The 26,823-nt window shown below is 43.7% G+C and overlaps 1 long non-coding RNA gene across 1 annotated transcript in view; it reads left to right on the forward strand.

Moving 5' to 3' along the window:
• LOC121275364 overlaps window positions 1–22,142 on the forward strand; it is a 171,121-nt gene extending 148,979 nt beyond the window's left edge. Inside the window, exon 3 of the long non-coding RNA XR_005942399.1 lies at window positions 22,070–22,142. This is a non-coding gene — a long non-coding RNA (uncharacterized LOC121275364). The remainder of the gene's footprint in view (window positions 1–22,069) is intronic.
• The last annotated feature ends 4,681 nt before the right edge of the window (window positions 22,143–26,823 follow it).

The following is a 26,823-nucleotide window of genomic DNA, read 5'->3' on the forward strand; positions in this document are numbered from 1 at the left end:
TTGATGCTCTCTCACAGCTTCCTGTCATGGATGAGTTAGGTGAAGAACCCTCATCACTTGAGCTCAAGAAGGCCATGGGCCACCTAGCAAACAGAATCCCAACTGAACTGCTCAAAAGTGGAATGTCCCGTTCATTGGCACACCTTTATGACCTTCTCCTTTCCTGTTGGTAGATTCCATTTCAGAGGAGATGTGTGACAACAAAATCATCATGCTAGTCAGCAGCAGCAGCAACAAATAAAGCTATATCTGCAATGAGACACCGAGTGGAAAAGAGTAGCTTGAAAATTATAAAATGATAGGTAAAACATGCATCCGCAACACCACCCCCTACCCAGCACCACCTCTCCCCACCCCCCTCCCCAACCCTCCACCATCACAAACTTCTCACTCATTTGGTGAACTAGCCTGATGATGTAGTGAACAGTCTGCAACGTGTTAGGGCATTGAGTCACACACAATATATCCCTAATCTGTTCTGAGTCAGCTAACTTCAGGTGGGGTAGCAGTACTATATTGAGCCTTAATATCCTGAGGAAGGGAAAGGAAACATCAACCAAGGCTCTGGCTCCAGTTCACCATCAAGTACCACTTGTCAGAAAATCAGGCAAGGACAGGCACAGATCTGATTGTGATGCTCCTGTGGTCAAATAACCTGACAATCATTGCCTAGCCATGTACGTGGAGAATGGCAGTTTGGTCAAAGTACAAGAGGGCTGCCAGACCCCATAGTGCTGGATCCCAGCAAGGGCTAGTGCCTTCGTGAAAAGAAGGAAAATACTGAGGAAAAAAACCAAGAAGATTAATTTAAAACAAGGTAGAGGAGCATTGTCATAGGATTCGGGGTTTGGGAGCCTGCAGTAAATATCATTCAATCACTCTGTTTTAGGCTGATGAGTAAGTAAATTGCAATATTGCAATTTACCACACCGATGATGTAAAATGCTCAGCATTAATTAATGATAGAATACAGAAATTAAAGTTTATTAACATTGAATTGTGAAACAGGTCATGCTTGAGATTAGCATTGCTTTGTTCCCCACAGAGAATCATCATTATGTAATGGAGGAACTGAAAGAACACTGCCTTCTTTAGCAATGCAAAGGTTGAAGTCATTTTCGGTATAATGCAATTTTCTCTATTTATGATCTGTTATTCAAAATTCAATATTCGTGATGTGGGCACTGCAGAGCCGTCTGGTTAAAAAGAATAGAGCAGAAGGATAGGGCGTAATGGGACTTTCAAACAAACTGTACAATCTGATCATGTTATTCAAAGGAACAAATTGTACTAGAAAGAGTCTCTCAGGGATTCATTTTTGCATCCACTCACAGTCAGAACATTACTCTCTTTTGTCATTTCTCTTGCATCTCAGTGACAAATTAGAAATATTAGGCTGAATTTTAATCCTAGAGGTGCAGAGCAGGAGTTGGGAAATCTCCTGGCTTGGCCCACCTGCCTCAGGAGAAAGTGACAGCAAAGATGGGATTTTCATTCGGCGAGGCCCAGGAAAGGGTTCGGAGGCAGACACAGGGGCTGCTGAGTGCTGAGGCGAGCTAATTAAAAGGCTGGCCTCGGTGCTCTGGGACTCCGTCCATGTGGTGATAATGACAGCAAAACAAAGAACGGCCCTCTAACACTCACTTCCCACACCTTCTCACCCCACACACATTCCCCATGCTCCTTCCAAACCAATTCATATCACCTCATTCCCCCCACTTATCCCTATGCCCCTCACACCCCCCTTCCCAAGCTATGATGCTTCCAGCCCATTCACCCATAGGTACTGTATGGAAACAATGAACCCTATGTTAACACTAGGGGTGGAATTTTCCGTGCCCGCTGGTGACGGGCATGATAGTGGTGTGCGCGGACAATGTAGCACGATTTGTTTCACAATGGCGGGAAGGCAGGCCACGATTGCCCGCTCAGCCCACCAATGGCGGGCCACGTTTCCAGCCTACAGTCGTCAGGGAGCTCATTGTTATACATCAGCATATCATTAAAAGGCCATCCCACCAGGGTCTTGAACCCCCACCGGATCGTCTGTCCACATCGGTAGGAAAGCATGTCGACCTGTTTCACAACAGCACGCAGGTGACATGCACTTGGCTTCACTTTGGGGGAACTGAGGTGAGTGAACAGCATTGTTTTCCACAGCCCGCCAGGGTCGGCTGTTGCTCGCAGGCTTTAGGGGTGCAGAGGTCGGGGTAAAGTGCCGCCCTGCTATGGAGGTGACTGTTGTCAGGGGCAGTGTCTGGGGCAACTGCTGCCCAGTCTCAGAGGCGACTGTTGTTGGGGGAGTGTCCAGGGGCAACTGTTGCCCTGCCTCAGAGGTGCCTGCTGTTTGGGGAGAGGCAACTGCTGCCCTGGCATTGGATCCCGCGCACAGGAAATTGAGGTGGGGGGGCAGGGTAGGCAAGGGAAGTGGCCACACAATACGGACACCTGTATAAACTGATTATGATCGGGGTCGGGATCCTAGACTGCCCGCCCACGCAAGCAACACGGAGGCACCAATGTGCCACCAAGTGCTTCAGACCTCTGTGGGATACCACAAGCTGCCACACCCAAATGGCTCCTCAGGTACAAGGGCTACCCACAGAGAACGTAGCTGGTGACACCCATGTGGTGGCCTCAGACTGCAGCAGAGCGACGCTATAACGAGGCTCGTGCTGCAGCTCACAACTTGGTGGAGCAAACCATTGGGATGCTGAAAATGAGAAAATCTGGTGCCTGGACAGGTTTGGTGGAGCCCTGCAATATAGTCCACAGAGGGTGTCACGCGTCATCGTCATCTGCTGTGCCCTTTACAACCTGGTGCTGCAATAAGGAGACGAGCTGGCTGAGGAGGAGATGAAGGAGCTGCACATCTCCAAAGAGGAGGAGAGCGAGGAAGGTGAGGAGGTCCTCGGAGGCAGTGATGACAGAGATGAGGCTTTCACACTGTCTAGACAAGGCAGGCACTCTGGGGAGGCCCTCATAGCTGCTAGATTTATGGGGGTTGAAGACGACATGCAGTGAGGTAACCCCATAGATCCTCACATCGCATTTGTAAAAGTTTGACTCCAGTCTGGCTTATGGCAGTGCAAGTACCCTCTGTGAGAATGCTCCTGTAATTGAGATGCAGTGGAGGCAAAAATAGTCGCTCGATTACAGGAGGATGATTTCGACATGTAGTAAGGACACTCCATAAATCTTCACACAGCCTCTGAGAATGTCTGACTCCTGTCTGGCCAAGGGTAGCTCACTTGTGTTCTGTGGTCAGGTTCATATCATAGAGACGCAGCCCAAGATACTTTAGAAGCATCTGATCTTTTGTCTGCCTTCAGCACTTGAGCCCTTCAGGAGCTGGAGCATAGCATTGGTGGTCACAGGTGCTGAAGACATGGGAACCAGCCCCTCCTTAAAGGTGCTGAGAGCACATTGAGAGAATGAGAGAACTCTGTGGGACCTGCCAACTACATTCTGGCAGCAATGACCAGCACCTCTGAGGTGCAGGCATCAGTAATGTTTCCAGTGAGTGTGAGGCTGGACCATCACTTTGGTCTGAAGGCTGCACAAAGCACAGGGAAGAGGTCCTGGTCTTAAACACCTGCCTTTTATCTTGTGCAGAAAAGTTTCACAGCTGAGTGACAAGAGCACTGCTTATCAGAACAAGGAGCCACAGGCAGGGAGATGTTCTTGGGAGCTTATTGACAATAGTGAACAGTATGTACAGGTGATTAACACCTGTGCCCAGGCTGTGCAACTAATTCTTCTTAAGTATCCAGGCCGTGCTTCTGCCCAAGAAAACCAGCGCCGCTGCAGGCTCGAAGACCAAATGAAGCGGCCATTCTTTAATCTAATTCTTCTTAACTTTCCTAACCCTGCTGCTACACCTTGTTGCCTCCCCAGACATCCACAGTGGAGATGGAGGCAGCCTGCTGACTGTGATGCCCTGTCTGTGATGACTTTGGCGGGTGTCCTCTGGAGGGCTGAAACTTGGCGGGCCCCGGCCTGCTTTCAGGGTCCTGCTGTGTGGCTGTGGCACCTGCCTTGGCCTGTGGAGCTGGAGCTGCTGAGGTAACAGTAAGGGGAGTCAGATGGGCCGGACACACTCGAAGTCACCTGAATGGATGGACCCAGGGGGTGCACCTGCTGATCCTCCTCTCTATGGGTGCCCGAGGGCCCCAGGCTGACTCCATGAGCGGAAGGGGTAGCTGCAGTGAGATCGAGCTGCCCAGCACCCCTCTCGCGTACACACTGTTGGAGGCCAAATATGGCATCAGTGATGGAATTGAGCCTGTGCAGCAGTGCAGGAACCAAGTCCTGGACCAAGGTCTCCTAGATGGCCACCATCCTGCCAGTGTTGACCTGCCAGTGCATTGCCATGCCGGCGCTCACCTCAGCCTGAAGGCGTACAGACTTCTCCATTGTGCCTTGCAATCTGAGGTGTGCAGCGGACATCCCTTCCTGATGTTCCTGAACTTGCCTTTGCAGCTCCAGCAACTGTGACATGACCAAGTCCAGATGCTCATCATCTGACCTGGACTCAGCAACGTTCTGGCCTCCAGCAGTCCTCCGAGTACCGGGGACGTGGGAAGTCACCACCTGCTGTGGATCAGAAAGTGCGATGTTCTCACCAGACTGTGATCCCGAGATTACTCTAAAGCTTGGTCCCACCGAGGTGTGTGTCTCTGCGCTGGTGGAGGGTGTGGGAGCGCTGCGATGGGACTTCAGGGAGGGTGTTTTCAGATTCCTCTTCAGAGGTTTCTTCAGGGCTTGATTGGAGACCCTGGGTCATGGACTCTGTCAGCTGTTTGGCAGATGTGCCTGCAAAAGCAAGGGGAGTTTATTAGTACATGGCAGTGGCCTTGAAACAGGACACATCACTCACAGCATGATTGTCTGATGGATGTTGCACTGCTGGATCCTCACTTGGTATAGCAGTGTCGACTTCACTGTCAGCACAGGAATGGTCCAGCTCATGGCCGGCCAGCTGGATGGCTCTGTTTTCGAATTCTGTCAGAACTTTAATTTCGGGAATTCCTCCCCCCAGTCTGCAACCTCTCTCTCTTGTGTGCCAGCTTGTCCTGCATGAGTTGAGATGGAGAAAGTGTAAGAAGGACGCCTTCCAGGCCAGATAATAAGTATGCATGACCTATGTGAGTGTTGAGTGGTCCCATGGACAGGATGAGGTCGATGACGGTGATTGTGAGAGAGTGAATTGTAACGTCCCTTGAATTGACAGTGAGTGAGGACCCTGTGGATGTGTAATGGGTTTGTGAGTGTGTGAGTTGAGTGATGAGAAGAGTGACTTACCCCGGCAGAACAGAGGAGATCATTCATCCCCTTGCGGCACTGAGTGACTGTCCTCTTCTGAAGGTTGTTGGCGCTGACCACCGCTGCCACCGCCTCCCAAGTTGGATTGGTCATGTTGCTGCCCATCCTGTGGCCAGAGCATACAGGACATCCCGGCGAGCTTCCACGGCACCCACCTGTCGTTCGAGGGACCAGTCATTGAAGCGGGGGGGCTGCAGTCTTTTTTCCTTTGCTGGACATGTCTCCTGGGCAGTGGTGGTGAGCTGGCAGCGATGAGCACTGTGCTGGTGGCTGCCTTTTAAACATGGCGGCTGGTCTGATGCAATGGGGGGTGATGGTGGGCGGGCTCTCATTTGCCCACCGCCATGGAAACGACGTGTTTCCTGAGACTGCATAAGTAATGTGGTGGGCTTGGGATGATATGGTATGAAAACCCGCCATCGCCGTCGGCGGGTGGAACGCCATTTTGTCTGCCCGCTACTGCACTTCGGGAAATTTGCAAATTTGGGAAAGTTTCGCCCTTGGATGAGTGAGAAAGCTTTAAAGACAGTCATTCATTCATAACTTCCTACTTTAGTATTGCTGAAAAAATGAACTCCCTTTCCTTGACGTACTTGTTGAGAAATCTACCAGGGGTTCCCTACCATGATCACCATGCACACTTGATGCTGAAGTAGGCGCATCAAAGGCATCCTTCAGGATATTGGCTACCCTGATCAGATCATTTTTCACTGTATATCACACAAACTCATGAACGGGCCTAAGGCCATCACTTTTGGCCCTGAAAAGTGCCCAGTCTACCTCAGATTACCCTGGGAGGGCAAGGTATCTCAAAAATTTGAGCAATTGGTGAAGCTAACTGTTTCAAGTTGCTACTATGCAGTAGAAACACAAGTGGTATTCACCATGAACAGGATGCTGCCATCAAGCCAAAAATATGTTCTGTCTATCACATAATTGAGCAATGTGGTATATGAATTTCAGTGCCAGTGCGATGCTAGGTGTGTAGGCCATATATCCCAAAGACTGGCGGCTCGTATCAAACAACATGTCCCTTCCGCTGTTCGCAATAGGCAAGGTACAGACCGTACCTAACCAGCTTGTGCTTGCAAAACTCAAAACACAGTGTCCAACATTGGATGTGATTCCACAAATAGACGGCATTTGCTAAATAATCCTCAGTGTGCTAAGAATTACTTTGATAGCCAATTTAAGATTGTCAGTCAGTGTGGTACATTTGTGTGTACTGGAAGGTCCACATATTAATACACAAGGCCCTGTTCTTTGCAGACAGAAAGAGCATGTACACATGTTGTGCCTGTTTCAGCTAAACAAAATAAATGACAGCCATTCACTGACCCATTCCTCAGGGCAATGCCTTGACCAATCATGGTCAAACTGCCTGGTTTAAATTTCAAATAATGCTTGGTAGTTAACTGTCTGTCACCATCACTGGTGCATTCTCCATGGTAATACCTCTACCAATCAGAGTGCACTTGCCAACCAATCAGCTTCACATACAGCATAAATTGTTGGTTTCCCCTTACATTGGTATTCTTGTTAAGTATCCTGATGAGTGCAAGACAAAAAGCTTCAACATCTTGTTTTTTCAGCAATACTCAAGTTCTGTACTACTAAATGATTACTTTCTACTTTCTTAAAGAAAACTCCTTTTACTACTGATCTATATAAGTGCCAAAGATCCAGACCCAGGGAGAGGCTTTACAAATATCCCCATTCTCAATAATGGGGAAGACCAGCACATCAGTGCAAAAGGCAAGGCTGAATTATTTGCAACTATCTTCAGAAGTGCTTTTCATCTTACACTTATGACCTATACACCTGCTATTGTGAATGAAAAACTATCATTAAAGGATCTATTTTAAGTCCCAGAGAGAGAAGCTGACCACACCAGACTACATCTATACCCAGTACATTTGAACTGTTGGGCCACATTTGAAAGCTGCCAGTTAACTGCTCACCCACTGTGGGCAATATGTAGTAACTTTTCAGTGGGATAGACTGGAAGGTACTGGTGGACAAAGATTCCATTTCCAGGAGACCACCAATTGGCACCAAAAGAAGGCTGCTGGCAGCAAGTGCAGGTGAGGTGCAGGGGGTCATTGTAAGGGCCCTGTGACTGGGGAGGATGGGGATCCCAGGGCAGCAGAGGTCCATATTTTCCTTGCTGGACCTGAGGAATACTCCTACTCTGCCTGGCCTCACTAAGGAATGTTTTTCAATTTACTGTTTCCTGATAGCTTTTCCTAAAGTAAGCACTCACTCAGGAGCAGGTAAAAATGTCATGGGGCTGGGGCAGTGAGGGTCCTACTAATGCCATAGGATACCAATTTACATTTATTATTGAGGCTGCCACTGAAATCTGACAAGAGTTTCTTCCATCACCAGAATTAGTGCTGTTAAACAGTGAGAATGGAGGTGTTTTGTTTTAACTGTTCACCTGTTCCTTTCCCAATGATTGGCAAGAGTTAAAATTTCCCTTAAGCTTGAATTGTTAGGAACAGGCTTTCAATCTGATCAAATTCAGCTTCTCCTCTGGAATAATTTATGATTTGATTACTGTAAAGTTGTCATTCATCTCTGTAGTGACGACAGCAATATTTTGTACAGGATCCATTTATTCGTTCAGTGGGAACTAGGAACACTTGTACTTCGATGATGTGACAAGAACATGATCACTAAGTTAGGGAATGTTTATGTAGCAATGTATAGGAACCAACAAGAACACGGTAACAATTTCAGACAAATATGTTGTTATGAAGTAAAGTCAGCTCTAGAACACAAATGTGTGGTATTTGAGTTAGAGTATAATTTGTTTTCAATTAACTTCATTTACATGTGAAGATTTTATATAATTAGCATCATTAATTACATTAGGAAAATGCGTGAAGCAGTGGAATGAGTGACCAATCCTGCAATTCCTCCTGCAACAATATTCACATTATTGGATGTCCTGTCAGGAAGGGTAGACAAGTTAAGCACTGAGTGAGCTTAATTTTATTCCAAATGAACTGTAAAAACTAAGGGTAGAATTTGAAGGACAGGGGCATGGGGGTGTTTGGGTGCCCATATAATCGGCGGGAAGATGTTGGGTGCGGACCTCGACTCCTCCCAATTATATCTGAGGCGGGAAGCGTCGAGGACAGCCTTCCCACATAGAAACCAACTGAGGTCCTTAAGTAGCCGCACCATGTGGGAAAACTGGTGGTATGCTTGCTTGTAGCCTGGATGTTGGGATGGTGGTGGGGGTGATGGGCTCCTACTTGGACATAGGTTACCATGCTCATAGATTGCCACCAAGATCCACCAAATGGGAGCTGGTGGCCCACTAAGCACAGGACAAAAGCAGATTTCAAGTATCTGGCTAAGGGTTTGTTTGCCTAACCAGATTAAAACATATACTGGTGGTGCTGGCAGCCTTTAATGCTTGCAGTTGGTAGCACTTTGCCTTATGAAGTGCAAAGAGAAAGTGACTCTTGAACTTTTCTCCATGCGATTGAAATCACTTGTACCAAGTGCTTACACTTGCTTACATTACAGTTGCTTGTTGCAGGGCGATCTCAGGTACCAGCATTGTAAGGTAAGTACAACATTGAATGACACTGCCATTCTTTACAAATATATAATATTAAAGAAGAGCTTTATCACTGCCAGATAATTAACATTAGAAAGTGTTCTAGATCAGCATTACATGAACAGAGGATTACTGTGTTTGATAGCAAGTGGAAAGGAAATGGCAATGCTATGCTCATTATCTAATTATCTCCTTTGGTATCCAACTTGACAGATGTTGTTTGCCTTTCAGCAGATGAAGTACTTTGCCTGAAGGCAGCACCATCTGATTTTTCTCATGGAGATGTCAGGGGGTGACAAAGACAATGGCATTTAAACCTGAGTACCTTCAGTGTTGGTAGTGGAGCAATAGTAAGGTCACTGCATCATTGTTCATTGTATTTACTACTGCCAATGCAGAAGATACTAACTTAGAAACGTTGAAATACAATACTTATTGCATTTATTTGGAAGACCTGATAATGCATGAGTGAATCATTTAAGTGAGTTATCAAAGACCCCTACATAGAAAAAACTATACTCCCTATTAACTGTTTTGTTTATAGAACAAAAACATGACTTGAAAGGTAACTTACTGAGATGTTTTAAAATCTACCTATGATTGAATATTATAAGCTTCAATTCTTTGCAACAGATTGTGAATGTTGCTTCATCACACTCCCTACTCATTAAACTTTTAAAGATCCCACGTGCAGCACAATTTCCATGAAGTACAGAACCCAATTTCATTATTAATATGATTGAGGTAAAGCTTCCCTTTTTTGTTGGAGTACTTAATTACACAAGGAATGGAAGCACAGCCAGCACAATGATTTAACCTTTGTTAATAAATTGCTCAGGATCTAACAATCTGTAGCCTCCAAATTGGAATAACAGGTTGGGTCAGAATGGGGTGGAGCATTAAAACAATCTAATGGAGCTTGTGACAAAAATAACCTCCTTTCCCCTGTGTTAGTTTACTGGTTGTTTTCTTTAATCTTTTGTGTTTTGCAGTTAATAATAATGCTGTGATTTATTAGCTGCTTCTGCAAAGTATAGGGAGATTCCTTTCGTTCAGACAGGTCAAAGTTGATTACGTGCACTTGAAATTTGATTCTTGTCAAATAAAGAGGAGTTTACTATGCTAATATTGATTGGATACAGACTCATCAGTGTAATTCTGCCCAATAGTGCTTTTGATCGCTTACTGGACAATGTACTAATTGCTAACCATAAAACATAACTCAAATTACCTACCACAGCTCAAAGATCCAAACTGTGCTGGAGTGGTATTTTGGTTTATCGCTATGAGAAAGGAAAATAACAACAACGTGCATTTATGTAGCACCTTTAATATAGAAAAAATGTCCCAAAATGCTTACAGAGGTGTATTAAGCCAATAATGGATGCCAAGTGTAATAAACTTGGAATTCTTGTAAGAAACAGTAAACTTTATTTACAGACTCCAGGTGAGGCTACGTGCTTGTTCCAAGACCAAGGTGAAAAAAGATTCCCCACATTTAGGGCTGATTCGTCTGTACAGTCACATGATCCCCATAATAGTAAGAAATGGTTTAACTTACAATTACTACATTCCTCCCCCTTTAATTTTGTTTTACCCTTTTATTTACAAAAACATCTTAACCCATATTATATATAATTATATGCAGTTCATGCCATTATAAATGTTGTCTTTGAGGAGGTTTTCAGATTCAGGTAGAGTGATGTAACTCTACAACTGGAGGTTGTTCCATTGGATCAACTTGAACAGGAAATGCAGCTTCAGAGAGATCCTTAGACAATGGTAGTTCTGAATTATTTACTTGAACAGAAACATCAGTTATGTCTACTCTTTGTCGATCTGGCACCTCATATGTCGAAGTTTCAATTTCGACGTTAGGTGGATTAACTGATTGTTGGAGTGTTTCTCGACTTCTGAGATGATCCATGTGTTTCCTAACAATCCTGTTTCCACTTCTACTTGATAAGTTAAAGATCCTGTTTCAGAGACAATTGTACCAGGACCCTTTTCAGTCCCGTTGCAAAGTTTTGTACAAAAACTGTCTCTCCCACAATAAACTCTAGACGTTTACTGTAAACGTCATGATTCACTTTTTGCCTACCTTGGTTTCTCTCCATCTTCCCCTCTAAGTTAGTGGGGAAGTCAGTGCTTCATTAGCAATTCTGAATGTGTTAAACCAGTGGTCACATAAGGAGCTGTGCAATAGCCAATCAGGAATCTTGAAATTCACATTTCTAATGTTCCCTCTGTTAGTTTCTTTATGCCTGTTTTAAAGGTTTGTACTGCTCTTTCTGCTAACTCATTGGACGAGTTACTTGCAAAGGGATAACAACTCTTGCTCATCATAACAAAATATCATCTTGACAACTCAGCTCAGATCTATGTACAAAGAATGGATTTAATTCTTCAGAGACTTGTTCATTTGCCATCCTTGTAATATCTGTTCACATAGTCTTGCTAAAATTGGATCCTGATTTGTCCAATCCTTTACCTGTCTCGCGTAGACTGGTGAGGAGTCCAGGAAATTCAACTTGAGGTACTGGAACATGTGTAATACTATCGGACAAAGGGAGCTGATTGAGGGTGCCTGCATTTGCTATATGCACTCCCGGATGGGACTTAAAGTGTACTCGAATGCCAACAAAATTAAAGCCCATCTTTCAATTTTTGCAGCTGCTATCGGTGGGATTGCCTTATCTTCACCAAAAAACCTAACAGTGGTTTGTGATCTGAAACTATTGCGAAGTGTCGACCGTGCAAATATTGGTGGAACTTCTTTACTCCAAATACGGTAGACAAGCCGTCTTTTTCAACTTGTGAGTAATCTTTCTCGGCTGCAGGAGGGTTTCTGGATACATATCCTACTGGCTTTTCAGATTTGATTCCTATTTTTTGTTTTTGTGTTTGCCACAGGGTTTTATTTCATCCTTCATTCTGATTTCACAGTCGGCCAAATTTTTCTCTGGTGAAATCTTAACTTGGTCCAGTTCAGGGATTGAGCTATCCTTTCACATCTTGGAAAGTTCCATGACTTCTCCTTCTAATGCCGCTTTTGTCTCCATCAACTGATTCTTCAGTTTGTATCTTTTGGCTTCCTCTTAGAACATAGAACGCTGTTGGTTTTTTCTTCCAGCTGTTTCTTCAGTAGGTTCAGAGTGGCACTGCATTTGTTTCACTCCTTATCATGATTTTCCCAGGGAACCAGCTCTGACTTGAGGAATCTTTGCTTCCTGTGAAGGTCCCTCAGTTCTTCTGCTTCATTCCTAAACACACCATCATATTCCCTCATCAACTCTGGAATTTCTCCTGCCCTGACCTGAAAAATGTCTGACCAGTTTAGTTTGATTCCCTTCAAGCAATCATGGCCCAGAAGGCTAGGTCATTCTCCTGTTACAATTATTGGCAGCTCAGCTCTCTGGTGCCTGTATGATACAGGTAGAGAGGTGATGCCTTTCACCTATATTGCTTCTCTTGTATATGTTTATAACTGAGCAACCGGTTTCTCCAAACTCCATGGCTGGATTCCTTCTCTGAGGTATTTAAAGATGTGTTCTCCCACTACTGTGGTCAACGCTCCTGTGTCAGCCTCCATGAGCAGAGGTTTTCCATTTACTGGAAGGGTAACAGTGATTGGTTCAGGTTTCCTGGCCTTCAGATTGTGTAGGGAATAAACATCAGGCTCAGTAACTTCTGGCTCATCTATGTGCACTTTATTTAACTTGACTTGATGTCTAAATGACTGCCTTGATCTAGTCCTGCACTGTTTTACAACATGCCTTTTTTGTGGCAGTCGTGGCATTCTGCCTCTTTAAATCTACAGACTTCAGCTGCATGATTTCCCCCACAATGGTAATGCCTTAACTTCTGGGTTACTGGTGAGCTGCTTCCAGTATTTCTTTTTTATTTTTCTAGCTGTAGAGACCGTGTCCTGCTTCGCAGTCGACTCCCTGGTCTTCTCACCACGCCCGGCGGCAGGTTCCCGCCCTAGCTGCAGAACGGCGCCATGTTGCACACTCTGCAAAGCCTGCATGTCCCTTTCAGCACTCTCCATTGCTAGTGCTATCTCCATGGCGCGCTTCAGGTCTATCTCAACTTCTGCAAGCAAACGGTGCTGAATGGCATAGTCATTTATGCTGCAAATTAAACGATCTCACAACATGTCGTTTAAAGTATCACTGAAGTCACAATGTTCCATTATTGTTTGAACTTCATGATGTACGTTGCGAACAACTCACCGGGGGCCCTTACTCGAGAGTTAAACTTGAATCTTTGGTGATCGCCGAGGAGTTAGGCTGAAAATGTCCTTTCATGAGGTCGAATAGCTCATTGAAGGATCTGGAATTTGGCACATTTGGAGCCATCAGGCTACCGATTAGGTTATAGATTTTTCTCCCGCTGACACTTAGGAGAACTGCCTTCTGTTTCTCCCCTGCCGTTATTTGCTTAGCTGCAAAGAAGGAACCTAATTGCTCAATGTATTGACTCCAGTCCTCAAAGGATGGGTCGTACCGGTCAATTCTGCCAAAGAGAGGCATTGCTGCTGAGCATACTTCTTTCCTTCCCTTAAAAATCTCAATACGCACGATCGTGAAATGAGGTGCTGCATCAGCACTAGTTAATCTTGTTGCCAATTGTAATAAATTTAGAATGCAGGGCTGCTTTCTTGGAAGAAACAGCAAACTTTACTTACAGACTCCAGGTGAGGCTACATGCTTGATCCAAGACCAGGGCTTAAAAGCTGTGCCCCTAAAATTTCCCGCACTTGGGACTGATTCATCTGTACAGTCACATGATCGCCATAACAGCGAAAAATGGTTTAACTTACAATTACTGCACCAAGGCATTAAAGGATATATTAGAAGGGATGAATGAAAGTTCAATCTGAGAGAAGTCATTTTAAGGAGGGTCTTAAAAGAGAAGAAGGAATTGGAGAAGGGGTAGCATTTAGGAAGGGCCCTACACAGCTAATAGCATGGTTACCACAAATGACGCAAAGAGTGGGGAGAAATGCATAATGCCATGGTCAGAGAAATGGAAAGTTTGTTGGGTGGGGTGTAGTTGATTTGGAGGAGGTTATGGAGATAACTAAGTGCAAGGTTACAAATTGATTTTAAAAAGGAGAATGAGAATCTTACATTGGAGCCTGAGGGACCAGGAGAGTTAGTGATAGCTGTAGCTTCTTAATGCACAATGTTATGGTTCATCCATCCAGGGCACCAGATTGCTGATCAGTCTGAAGCCTGCATGGAAGCAGAACTGAATCAGTAACCGTGTGTCATATAAGCAGTGAACATTTATTTAAATGTTCAATGTGTGCTGAGAGATACCTCATGGAGAAATATTTTGAAATATATACTATTGAAGGGAATAGGAAAGTTTGTAATTGCTGCACCATGTAGTATTTTTCAACCAAACACTGTTGATTTCCCTGTTCTATGTTAAATAAGTTGTCGGTTGATAATGGGTGTAATTTGCATACTTGACACACAAAATAACATGTTACGTTGAAGAAAACCAGACTCCAGTGGCAAGGGCTCACTGTTCAATCTCTGGGTCTTCCTAATGTTGATCTAGATGCTGGACAGGTAAAGGTATGCTCTGATTCAAAATGAATAGAAAATCCTCTTGGAAGTGATTGGTGATATTAAACCTGAATGGACCATCAAGTGTAAAACTCAAACACGAGATGATATGGAATATTTGGTTGATTGTCTTGTGGAGTACGGAATAAAATCCTTACAGGTAAAGTGGAACACTGCACGAAGTATGAAGCATTTAAGAGGTACGTGTGTTTCTCTCGATACAGCTGGCTGTCAGTTTGAAAATCCATTATTGGCATTGAAATATACAGTTGATTGTTCCATCTGAGCAACAGGAGATTGTCAGTCTAAGTCACAGAGGAAGGATGTAGCTTTATGAATCAATTTTTAAAAAATGAGTAGGAAATCCTTCACTTTTTTTAAAGCAGCAATGCAAATAACACACAAGAACAAAAGAATTAGGAGCTGGAAGGAGTAGGCCATTCAGCCTCTCGAGCCTGCTTTGCCATTTGATAAAATCATGGCCGATCTGATTGTGACCTCAACTCCACTTTCCTGTCAGCCCCCAATAATCCTTGACTCCCTCCCTCGTCAGTCAAAAATCTAACTCAGCCTTGAATATATTTAATGACCCAGCCTCTGTTGCTTTCTGGGGAAGGGAATTCCACAGACTATAATGAGAAAAATTCTCCGCATCCCCATCTTAAAAAGGAGACTCCTTATTCTTAAATTGTGTGTCCTGGTTCTAAACTCCCAAACAAGAGAAACCATCCTCTCAGCATCCACCTTGTCTAGTCCCCTCAGGACCTTATATATTTTAATAAGATCACCTCAGTAAGACAGCTGAATGTAGTATACACTTTTGTATTCAACATGGGATGGATTACAAACACTTGTATCATTGGAGTTACATAGGCATTTTGTTATAAGCAAAGGACTCTATAATGCAACTGATCATTATAGACCATGAATAATCAAATTGGTTCATTCCATAAATCCATACTATTTTTAATACAAGCACAACAATAACGTATCAATACGCTTTTACTGCAAACCCATTTTAATCAAAATGTACCATGCTTGCACATAAACTCTTGAAAGTATAATAAAGAAGAACCTATGGGAACAAAAGCAAAATACTGCAGGTGCTAGAAATCTGTAATACAGTCAAAGCATTCTGGAAACACACTGCAGGTCAGGCAGGTTTTAAGCAAGTACAGAGGCAGAGGAAGAAATGGGGAATGAAGAAAAGGAAATGTCTGTGAAATGGTAGAAGACAGGAGGGACAAGAACATAGAAACAAGAGTCGAATATTTAGCTCCTTGAGCCTGATCCTCAATTCAATTAGATCATGGCTGATTTGTGAGTTATATCATGACTGAACAGCATATACCTGTCTTTGTGCCATGTCTCATAATACCTTTGGTTAATACAAATCTAGCAAATTCAATTTAAAATTTACAATTCATCCATCAATTGATATTTGTGGAAAAGAGTTCCAAACTTCTCCCTCCCTTTTTGTGTAGAAGTGTTTCCTAATTTTACTTCTGAGAGGACTGGCTCTAATTTTTAGATTATGCCTCCTGCACCCGAATTTCCCCAAACAACAGAAACAGTTTCTCTCTATCTACCCTATCTGTTCCCCTTAATACCTTCAAAACATTGATCAAATCACCCCATAACTTTCTAAATTGCATGTGCATGTAAGCCTGCCTTAGAATTTAACCTTTTGCGTCCAGGTATCATTCTGGAAAATCTATGCTGCACTCTCAAGACCATGGTCTGAATCTTCTGGTTGGCGTGTGGGATGGGCCCCGTTCACTGATGCATAAAATGAGCCGCCATGATGTCGGGCATGCATCCCAACATCACCACGCGTCATTCAGACCTTCAGTTCGGCGGGCATGCACCAGAGTTGGCTGTGTGCCCACCGAACTGTCAGAGGCCTATTAAGGCCAAATAAATAGCAATTAAAACAATTAACAGGGCTGCCTGTCCAATCTTAAGGTTGACAGACAGGCGAAGAACCCAGGCGGCCTTTGCATTTTTCATGGACACTCATCCACGGACAGGATGAAGTTTCATGAAGGTTTTTAAACTTTAATAAAATTTTTAAATAAAATTCATAGACATGTCCCAGCTCGTGTGAAACTGTCTCATGAGGGGACATGCCTGAATCATTTTTAAAAATCTTTTATTCATTTTTTCACAATGAAATTAAACTCCCTGAGGTAGCTCCGTGCCTCAAGGAGATTTCTGTGCTCTTTTGAGCGCACATGTGTAGAGAATGCAGACCCCGACTCAGTTTCCTCCCGCCGCCTACACAGGAAGTGTTCAGCGCTTCTGTGCACATCATGCTGGGCAGGCCTTAATTGGCCAGCCCACGTAAAATGGTGGGTCGCCCCGCCCGCTCCCACTCAGCACCCCTGATGGGGGGTAAATTCTCCACCATATTTTCTTCTCAATGTGTGGTGCCCAGATCTGCTCACAATATCCTTGGTGTGGTGCAACCAAGGATTTGTATTGTTGAAGCATGGTTTCTACCTACTTGCATTCAAGTCCTCTAGATATAAAGGTCAGCATTCCATTAACCTTTTTGATTATTTTCTGTACTTGTTCATGACAGTTTAATGACCTATTTACTTGGACTCCCAAGTTTCTTCAGTGTTTCCAGCTTTTCACCATATAGAAAATTAATTAACTAAATTACTTCAATTAAGCTATCACTTTCTCTTTATAATTTGATGTTTCCATCTGTGCTGCTTACAACAAGTTGCATTCAGATGTATTATTGAATTAGTTTTAAAATAATCTATTCAGAAATGCATGATTCTTTTACAGAGGCCATCCTGTACTGAGGTGCAGCAAAATTTCATTTTGCAGTGCCCATGTTATATTATGTCGTCACCTTGCTGTTTGTGGGAGCTTGCTTTGTGCAAGTTGTCCTTTCCTTCTCTCGGTCCCTTCCTTCTTTCCACAGAGGAACACAGGAACAGGTGTAGGAAGTTGAGCCCTTACAGCTATCTCATCGTTCATTTAAATTGTGGCTGTTCTGTCTACCCATCTTGGTTCCATTGCCCATAATGCTTTTGCCTAACACAAGCCTATCAGTCACAGTTTTGACATTTTCTATTGGTCTAGTCTCCCCTTTCGCTACAGGACCGATGATCAGTCAGCAAGGGGCTGCCCGTCTGGAGTGAGAAAGTTCAAGTTGGATACATACCTGCCATAACATTGTTGTTTGCTGTCGGTTTTTCTGCCACGTGTCAGCATGTTAGCTTTTGATACATTAGCTAATGGTCCACCAACTTCAAAATTTTAAAATTGAGATTTAAAAATACTCAACCACATGTTGGGTATTGGATGCTCCAACATTGAGCATATTTAAATCTGACATAAGCCAATTTTTGAGGCAGGTTCTTTCAATACTGCCAGCAGGGTGAAGCTTGGCGGACAGGGGAACTTAATTTAGCAAGAGGCCAAAAATCAGTTTCTTGATGGCAGGATGAACTTTCGCAATTCTGTTCTCAGGACTTTAAAAGCGGGTCGAGCTTCCTGATGAAGAATGTCGGGAAGCCTTTTTGCTTCCATTAGCATGTCATGCATGATCATTAAAAGGCCAGCTCGTTGGAATTCAGTTCCCTCTCCAAATTAAGTTGCCTGCCAGCGAGAAATTGGAATGTTCACTTAGAAGGTCACTTTTTAAGTGGCGTGCACCTGGCAAGCTTGACTTCTTCAATGATTAACGGTGAGTTGATGCTGCGTTGCTGTCTTTGGGGCACACCTGTAAATGCCAGCCTATACTTGAGACCTGGTGGTGGCAGTGCAAGTTGCGTGGAGGATGACTAAGGAAGAGAGGAAGGGTTAGCGGGGAAGGGTGGAGCAGTGGCCAGGCGAAGGTGCAGACTGTCTGGGTGCCCTTTAAATATGATGCCCAGACCTTTGACCTCATGGGGTAATGGCAGGGATGGGACTTCCTGCCTGCCCCTGCCCGCCACTGAATTTAGATTCCAGAGGGGAAGATTCTGGCCTCGGTCTCTCAGGAAATTAAAGGATAGGGGAGCAAGCAGGAAAGTGGTGTAGAGGGAGATCAGCCGTCATCATATTGAATGACAGAGCAGCCTTGAACTGTTGAAGGGTCTACTCCTACTCATTTCTTTTGTTCACATGTTCAAATCCCTCCATGGCTTCACCCTTGCCTATCTTTGTAAACTCCTCAGACCCAATAACCCTCTGAGGTCTCTGCTTTTCTCCAACTATGACCTTCTGTGCTTTCTTCACTCCCTTCACCCCACCATTGAAGGCTGTACCTTAGCTGTCTAGGTTCTAAACTCTAAAATTCCATCCCTTTACCTCTCCACCACTCCACCTCACTCCACCTTTATGATATTCCACAAAAACCTACCTCTTTGACAAAGCTTTTGGTCATCTGTCCTAATATCTCGTTTCTTGTTTCGTTGTCAACTTTAGACTAACTACACTCCTGATAAGTGTATTGGAACATTTTTACTGTGTTAAAAGCACCATATAAAAGCAAGTTCATGCTGTTCAGATTTTAAAGCAGGAAGTGCTTTTAATAGCAGTTATATTACTTGTTAATAGCAATTATCCATATATACCAAACAGAAAATGAAGAAATATCAATAAATTAATGATAATTGAATCAAGTAAGCATACTTCAGAATGAGAGCAGGTACAGAAGTACATCTTTGAGCATTATTCTCTGTAATTCAGAAAAATTATAACTGCAAACCTGACACAAATGCTCAGCTTTCAAAGTCAGGCAAGTTATTCAGTTTACTCTTTTAGGCAGCATTTGTGAGTAGAAATTTACAAAAGGCTTCAAATTGATTCAGGAACTGCCATGAGATGCTGCTGAAAGTTATTTCAAATGTGTGAAATAAATGTCTGGAGCTCTGCAGCTCTTATCAATGAAATTGCCAGTCACATCCACCAAATAAAAATCCTGCTATGCACAAACCTTCACAGTAGCTCACTAATTATGTTCTTAGAGAATGTTCACAGTTTACTGATAGTGCAAAGGGTTCTGTGAGTATCACAAAACTGTAGTTAAACTGACCATTGAGAAATTCCTTTGTACAGTACACCATGTGCATATTGTGGCTGGGGCTTTTCTGTCCTGCCCATGCTGGGTGGAATAGTGGGCAGGACAGGAAAATATCACAGGAGCAAAAAAGTCAGTTTATCATTGGCGTGAAAGGTTTGTGATCAAACGCTGCAGACTTCAATGGTGGAGCACGTTTCCCATTGTGTTGGGAATGCCATTTAAATACATTTGAATATCATGAATGTTTATCTTCAAGACAGCTCACTGGGACCCCCCTAAGGCCACACCAGCGTCCAATTAGACCGACATGATTCATGATTGGATATAAGTACCATTCACTTGGCCAAATGCTCTTCATTCATGACTTTGAGGAATAGTCACCTACCTTACATTACACGGCATGGGGCGGGTGAATCACAGCCGGTGGGGAGAATGCTGCTTTTCCCGCCTGCCACTGCACTTTGCCCACAGAGGGGAAAATCCTGCCCTGTGACTTAATTGTGTCTAACATTGGGTGGGATTTTCCGCTCCCACCAGTGGTGGGAATCGTAGCGTGTGGGTCTCTAAATTTGGCATTATTGAAAAAGTCGGTTTCCCGCAAATGGAAAATTAATTTGGAATTTTGTTTTCCCGACTTTGATGGCGGGTTAAAGGCAGGTTGAGTTTCTCACTGATCTATGTCAGGAACCACATTCATTCATTTGCATCTCACGAATGCTCATTAAAAGACTTACTCGCTGGAATTATGTTTCCTTTCTAAATTAAGTGCCCCGCCAGTGGATAATTAGAGCAGTCTGTTTCACGACTGTATATAAGTGGCATGCACCTGGAGACCTTCACTTCATCAGTGACTTGGAGGTCAGCAGATGCTGCTTTATTCTTCCTTTAAGAGTGTAGCAGTGAAATATCAGATATTTGTAGCATAAGCTGCTCCAAGGCTGGACATGGGAGGAAAGACCAGCGGGAAGTGGTGAGATGGAGGCAGGGCTTGGGAAGGGGAACACGAGAGGGAAGGAGGGGAGACAGAGACAGGACTGGGAGGGGGGAGCATGAGAGGGGAGGGGAGAGACAGAGGCAGGAACGGGGTGGGGTGGGGGGTAAACACAAGAAGGGAAGGGTAAGATGGAGACAAGAATAGCGGGTAGTCAAAGAACAGAGTGGAGTAGTGGAAGATGGTTCTCAGGCACTGTCCGTGGGAGAGACAGAATCCATCCTGGAGCTGAGTCCACGCTGTCAGGGGCATGTAGAAGAAACTGTCCTGAAGCTGTCCGGGCCATGTTAGAGGGCTCAGCATGACACCCATGTCATTGCCCTGGTCTTGGGCAGTGGAAGGCCTCTTCGGGAATTGACAGTCATGTACAGCATGGTGTGCAGGGGCAAGGTCAGTCACCTAAGGCATTTGGTTTTGTGGGTTTGAGTCATTGTATTGTGAGGCAGAGGGCACAGTAATGTTCAGGGGAGGCATCTGGATCCTGTATTCTGGTAGTCGAAGAGTCAGGGTGGGGGGGTGGTATTGAATGTTCTCATGGGGGCTCCGGAAAAGTCAGGGTGCATGTGGCCTCGAGAAGGGGAAGAGTCAGGTTGACAAACGGCATGGAAACTTCAAATTAAAGGGTTCAGAGGGAGAGCAGGAATATCCACATGAATAATGATGGGGTCAAGGGTAACAGAGGGAAGCTGGATAATGACAGGAGGAATGAGAATTAGGAGGTCCTGAGTATGGAGGAGGATGGAAGGAACTTATTGGTTGATGGGGGAGTTTGGAAGCTGGTCTCATGCACGGCAGTCAGCAGCACCATTTTCACATTCACCTAAGAATGACACAAGAGGGAAGGAAAACAAGCTAGAAAACATAGCTCAGGTAGGGGTTTCAGGGATTGTGGGAGGAGTTGAGCTAAAACATTCTGGGCCAATTGAATGTGCACCCCACGAATTTCCTGCTGAAACCATGGACAGTATGGCTTAGCTGAGTGCTGGACTCAAGGTTCTAATGCACAATGAACAAGCTTGGCTTCTTTACTAATGTTGCACATTTAGCTGCGATTCCATTAAGTCTAGGTGCTGCGGTGCAGTTGGTCTTAACTGGCATCTGATCCTTACAGAGGCATGTGAGAATGAATGTTGGGTCAAACAATCATGGGCCATGGCTGCTGCACAGAAGCAGCATGAGCCCTTCAAGTCTCTATGCTCCCAGTAAACTCATCAAGGCATTCAAGGCACCGTGCTTGCAGTCATGATCTAACTGCAAAGATTGGTTATTGATAGTTAATGTCAAGGCCACTGAAGGACATCTGCCAGAAGCCTGACTGGGTTATAGGATGTGAGTCTTTTGACCCTAATTAAAACTCTCGCTGTGAATGTGTAGTCATATAGTCATATCTCAGAGGGATGCTCAATGATCAGTTGTCCCCCAGGATGATATCATCCTGCAAGGGGTGGCCTGGGGATGCCATATACAGACTGAGGGCAAGTCAAAGGTTAGAGACTGGATTCCTGATTGTATATTGAGGGAGGCCATTCAAGAGGAACTACCATTGATTGCTCAATTGCATCCATTCACAGATACAAGCAGGAGTGGAGAATGCAGACGGCAGACAACACTGCCTTGTTGATAGCTTTGATTGGAATGAGGAGAAGAAGGGCCCACCGCCAATTGGCACAGCTCAGTGAAGACCATCACCCTGTGGATCAAGAGCCATCAGGGTCCTAGGAAGCCCCAGATGCTGCTGAGGAAATCCACAAAGACATTTAACACAACCAAGGGTCTACAGAAGACGGAGCTCATACATGGAGATGAGCGGAAGACAGCACCACAGACACCTTCGCTTGTCTAGGGATGTGGTAGCTCATATTTGTCACATTCTCCATGAGGAACTCACACCACATAAACTTTGAGGGTATCCAATGCTGGTTTCTCTGAAGGTTACTGCTGCACTAAACCTTTTTGCTGTGGATCTTTCCAAGCCTCCACTCGGGACTTTTGTGGAATCTCACAATCAGCAACACACAAATGCATAAGGGAGGTGACAGCATATTTGTCAGACCAGACAGCCACAGACATAAGAGTTAAGAAAAAGCAAATAAAATTACAAAAAATGGCATAAATAGGAAAAATACAAAAAATAGCAACAGATGATGAAACAGATTTTAAGAGCAACAAAAAGGGAGTATGAAAAGAACTTGCAAGAGTCATCAAACTCAACACTAAATCGTTACAACTGTGTTAGGAAAGTGGGGGTGATCAGGAGTAATGTTGTCCCCTTAAAACTAATAACAATGATATTGTTGATGAAAATAAGAAAATGGTGAGCATGCTTAATATTTACATTGCGCCAGTGCTAATGGTAGAGGAAGAGGTCAGCATGCCAGATATCTCAATGAAACAAATATTGAATCAATGCCATCAAAATTATTGTTTCAAAATAACAGTAATGAAGAAAATACTGGCACTAAAGAGTGACAAATCCCCAGGGCTAGATGATTTTTATCCCAGAATTTTAAAGGAAGTATATAAGAACATTTCAGATGCCCAAACTCTAATCTTCTAAAGTTCTCTCGATTCAGAAACCAGTTCTTTAGATTGGAAATTTACACAGGTCACTGTTAAAATTTCAGCTGGTGAGAGAGAGCCAGCATGGGTTTGGAAAAGGTAGGTCAGGCCTGACTGACTTGATTGAATTTTTTATAGAGCGGCTGACGTAGTGCACAGCAGAATGCCGGAGGATGTTATTTGTATGGACTACCAGAAGGAATTTGATAAAGTCCCACATAAAACACTGTTAACTAAAGTTGAAGCTCATGGAATTGAATTGAGTTTATTAAACCAGTTAGGAAATTGGCTGAGTGGCAGGAGACAGGAAATAGGGATAATGGATGGTACTCTAATTGGCAGAATGTGACTAGTGGTGACCCTGAAGGATCAGTGTTGGGGCCTCAACTATTCATGGTGCTTATGAATGACTTAGATGATGGGACATAAAATTACGTTTTTGAATAGGTGACATTGTTACCAGTGTAGGTAGAGTGTAACTTTGCAAAGAGGTATTGATACCTTGAATGGTGATTTGGTCAAGTTTTCTAGACATTAAAGGGAACAATAGGGAAACTATTTTTGCTAGGCAAGGAGCCTCAGATTAGGAGGATATAGTATAAAAATTAGAGTGAAATTGAGAAGCAATTCTAAATACAAAGGGTGATCGAAATGTGGAGTTCTATTCCACAAATAGCAATGCTAGATCAAATTTTAACTTTAAATTTGAAATTGATAGATTTTTGTTAACCAAAGGTATTAAGGAATATGGGGCAAAAGGAGTTAATATGGAGTTAAATTGCAGATCAACCATGATTTCATTGAATGGGAGAACAGGCTCGAGGGACTAAATGGCCTACTTTTGTTCCTATGTTCCTATAATACACATGCTCATTACATTTTCACATTTCCAGTGCAGGACTGTAGCCTGGAAATCAACTACATAATACAGTAATACCAAATGACAGCCTGCCTAATGCTGCAGTTCTCTCCTTCATTTGACCTTTCCAACACTTTGGGACAGTGCAGGAGGGATCGATAGAAGATAAAATATGATTTATTTCCCATGGGCTAGGCTGTGACCTGGTAGTCAACGTTGTCAAAGTCAGTTGTGACCAGCCATCCAGGAGGATTATAATTCTTATCCCATAAGCTTTTGCAATCTCTTCTGGTCATACTACGTGTGACAAATTAATGAGTCTAAAATAAGGTAAATTTAAATATATCTAGAAATGAAAAAGCTGGGTTTAATGTATTCCTTTGCGATTTAATTCTGTGGTAGCTGGACGTTATTAGCACTGATTAGTCTAATCTTGTGGGATGTAGAATCAGAATATTTATACTTTCAAGATTCCCTTTAAGCCAATTTTATAAGCAATTAATCTGAGTATAATGTGTTCTGGTTGAAAAGTTAAATGTATTTAATAGAAACCATCATATGTTAATATTAATATTCATTCTCAGGCTTTGTAACAGTTTAAGCCAATGCCATTTTATTTTGGTCCCTTGCAGGTTAGCCTGATGAAACAGGGTTAACACCCTCTATTTTTATCAGTAGGATCTGAGTTTGAATCCATTGCAAGCTAATGCAGAGGAAGTATTCCCCCTCTGCCATTAGTAAGGCCTCCATTTGAGATGAGTGTGGGATGTTCCTAAAGGTTGCGAGTCTGTAGCACTAACTGCCTACAGTTGAATACAAATTAGAAGCTCCTCCACAGGGTACTTCACCAGAGCTGTAAAAAGCACTGCTGCTTCACCTCTGGAGCTTTACACTGTATCTGATAGTGCTGCGTCTGATCCAGGAGTGTTTTATGCTGCAACTTGGTGCCCAAATCCTCAATTACTAGTAGAGACAATTGTCTCCTTAATAATAATAAAAAAACATCATTACTCCTACTACTGCCAGAAAAAAAAGTGTTTGTAACTGGTAGTGGATAATTCTTTTTGCTATTGACCTGCTGATACAAAGGCAATCCTAATACATCTTTTAGCATGGTACTTATATGCAGGTTATTTGCACATATCATTTCTTTACATGTTTATGCAACATTAAAAATATGACACACAGTGGCATTTGGCAATAGTTTCTGTGGGCAGAATTTTGCCCTTGGCGGGGGTGGGGGGGTGTGGTCAGGAAGCTGCCTGCCGCCCACAATCAGCACCGCACCATGATTTCACGCAGGCGGGCCAATTAAGGCCCGCCAGTGTGGAACGCGAGCGGCAGCACTGTGCGGGCGGGAGGGAGGAGTGCAAGTGAGCCTAGAACAAACTTCACTCATACTCTGTCACATGAGCAAGGACATGTTTTTAATTGAAGTGTTAAATTTTTATTTTATTTTTATTTTTATTTTCGCCTGCTCGCCAATCATTAGGTTGAATGGCAGTGAAAAATTCAGGACAATTGTTTACTTAATGGCCTTAAATAGGCCTTTTAATTGTTGGCGGGCATGCTGCCAACTCCGGCATGCATCCGCTGACCTAACTATCATGAGAGTGCATGTTGATATCAACATGCTCGACCAACGTCAATGTGCTTTATTTCACGCTCGGATGTGTCGGGTGCGCGCCTGTACAGCCAGCGAAAAGTCCTGCCCTATGACTCATGTCATTAAGGCTTGATCAGTGTTTGAGAGTTGGGGGGGTGAAATAATATATGCTATCTGTATGTGGAATGTCTGTTGAGAACTTATTTCAATGTGATTAACCTTTCTCAGATGCTGTAGGCAGAATGAGGTTCCCAATGTATTGTGTATTCCTAGTATAAAACCTTCTGTTCATGATTGCAGTTTTCGTTGCCCTCATTGCTGCTCATGCAGATATGGAGCCCATTTCCAAGTGTCTGGCATTCCAAAGGCCCTGTACAAACTATTTTAGCATGGATTTTATTCAACTTATTTGATTCCTTGTGTAAAGATTCTGCAAATTTTCCTCTTCGCACTCAAGAGTTTAGAAATTGGTCTCTGGGTTTCACCCATGTATTTTTAGGATGCAAAGTATAACTGGTGGATAATTGGTGCAGGCATTGGGCCCTCCGCTAAAATCTTCAAGTCCATTTCTGAGGCCTCCTGGGTGTCTGCTAGAAACAGGTGGTAGGCCCTTTTAATAGGTTTATTTGCACCTAACACTTGTTGAAGGAGCCTCCAGAAAAATTGTTACTGATGAATAGGATGGGTGTCAGACTTACGAATTACAGGTAAGGTGTATTTCACTTTGCTATAAAATAATCGTCCTGTGGAGCCAGAGGAGCAAGAGTGCTTCCCCCGACTGAACTGTCCTCACAAACACTCACTAAATTGCACTCTCTCACCTACCCAAAGGTTTCTGTGGCTGTGGCAGGCAGGTCAAAATCAAACTTTCTCATCAGGCAAGCAGCCTATGGATGTGCAACTGGCACCAGAAACGTCTCTCACATATGATGAGGCCAGAGGACCAATGCTTGGGGTAATCCTTGAGACCCTCATTTAGGCACTCACTGCCTCTGCAACATCTAATCTGGATCTGGGCCCAGATGAAAATCTTTCCTCAGAACACCTATCCTGGCATTAAAATTCATGAGTAGAGTACTACCTGCCTAAAGCTGATAGTGGGAGGCCTGAGCCATTTTCAGATTCTTCCCTTTAATAAGGGTTTCTGTAATTTTATGCAGAATGATTGGGCTGGATTTTCCTTCTGAGGTCAGGAATTCAATTTTGGGAGAAATTCCAGGTCCTCGCTCCGCACTGCGCAGGAGGTAGATTCCTGATGCAATTTTTCAGTGCCATCTCACTTAATGGCTCGAGGGCACAGC

This window comes from Carcharodon carcharias, chromosome 2 (genome assembly GCF_017639515.1).
Source record: "Carcharodon carcharias isolate sCarCar2 chromosome 2, sCarCar2.pri, whole genome shotgun sequence".
Taxonomy (NCBI): domain Eukaryota; kingdom Metazoa; phylum Chordata; class Chondrichthyes; order Lamniformes; family Lamnidae; genus Carcharodon; species Carcharodon carcharias.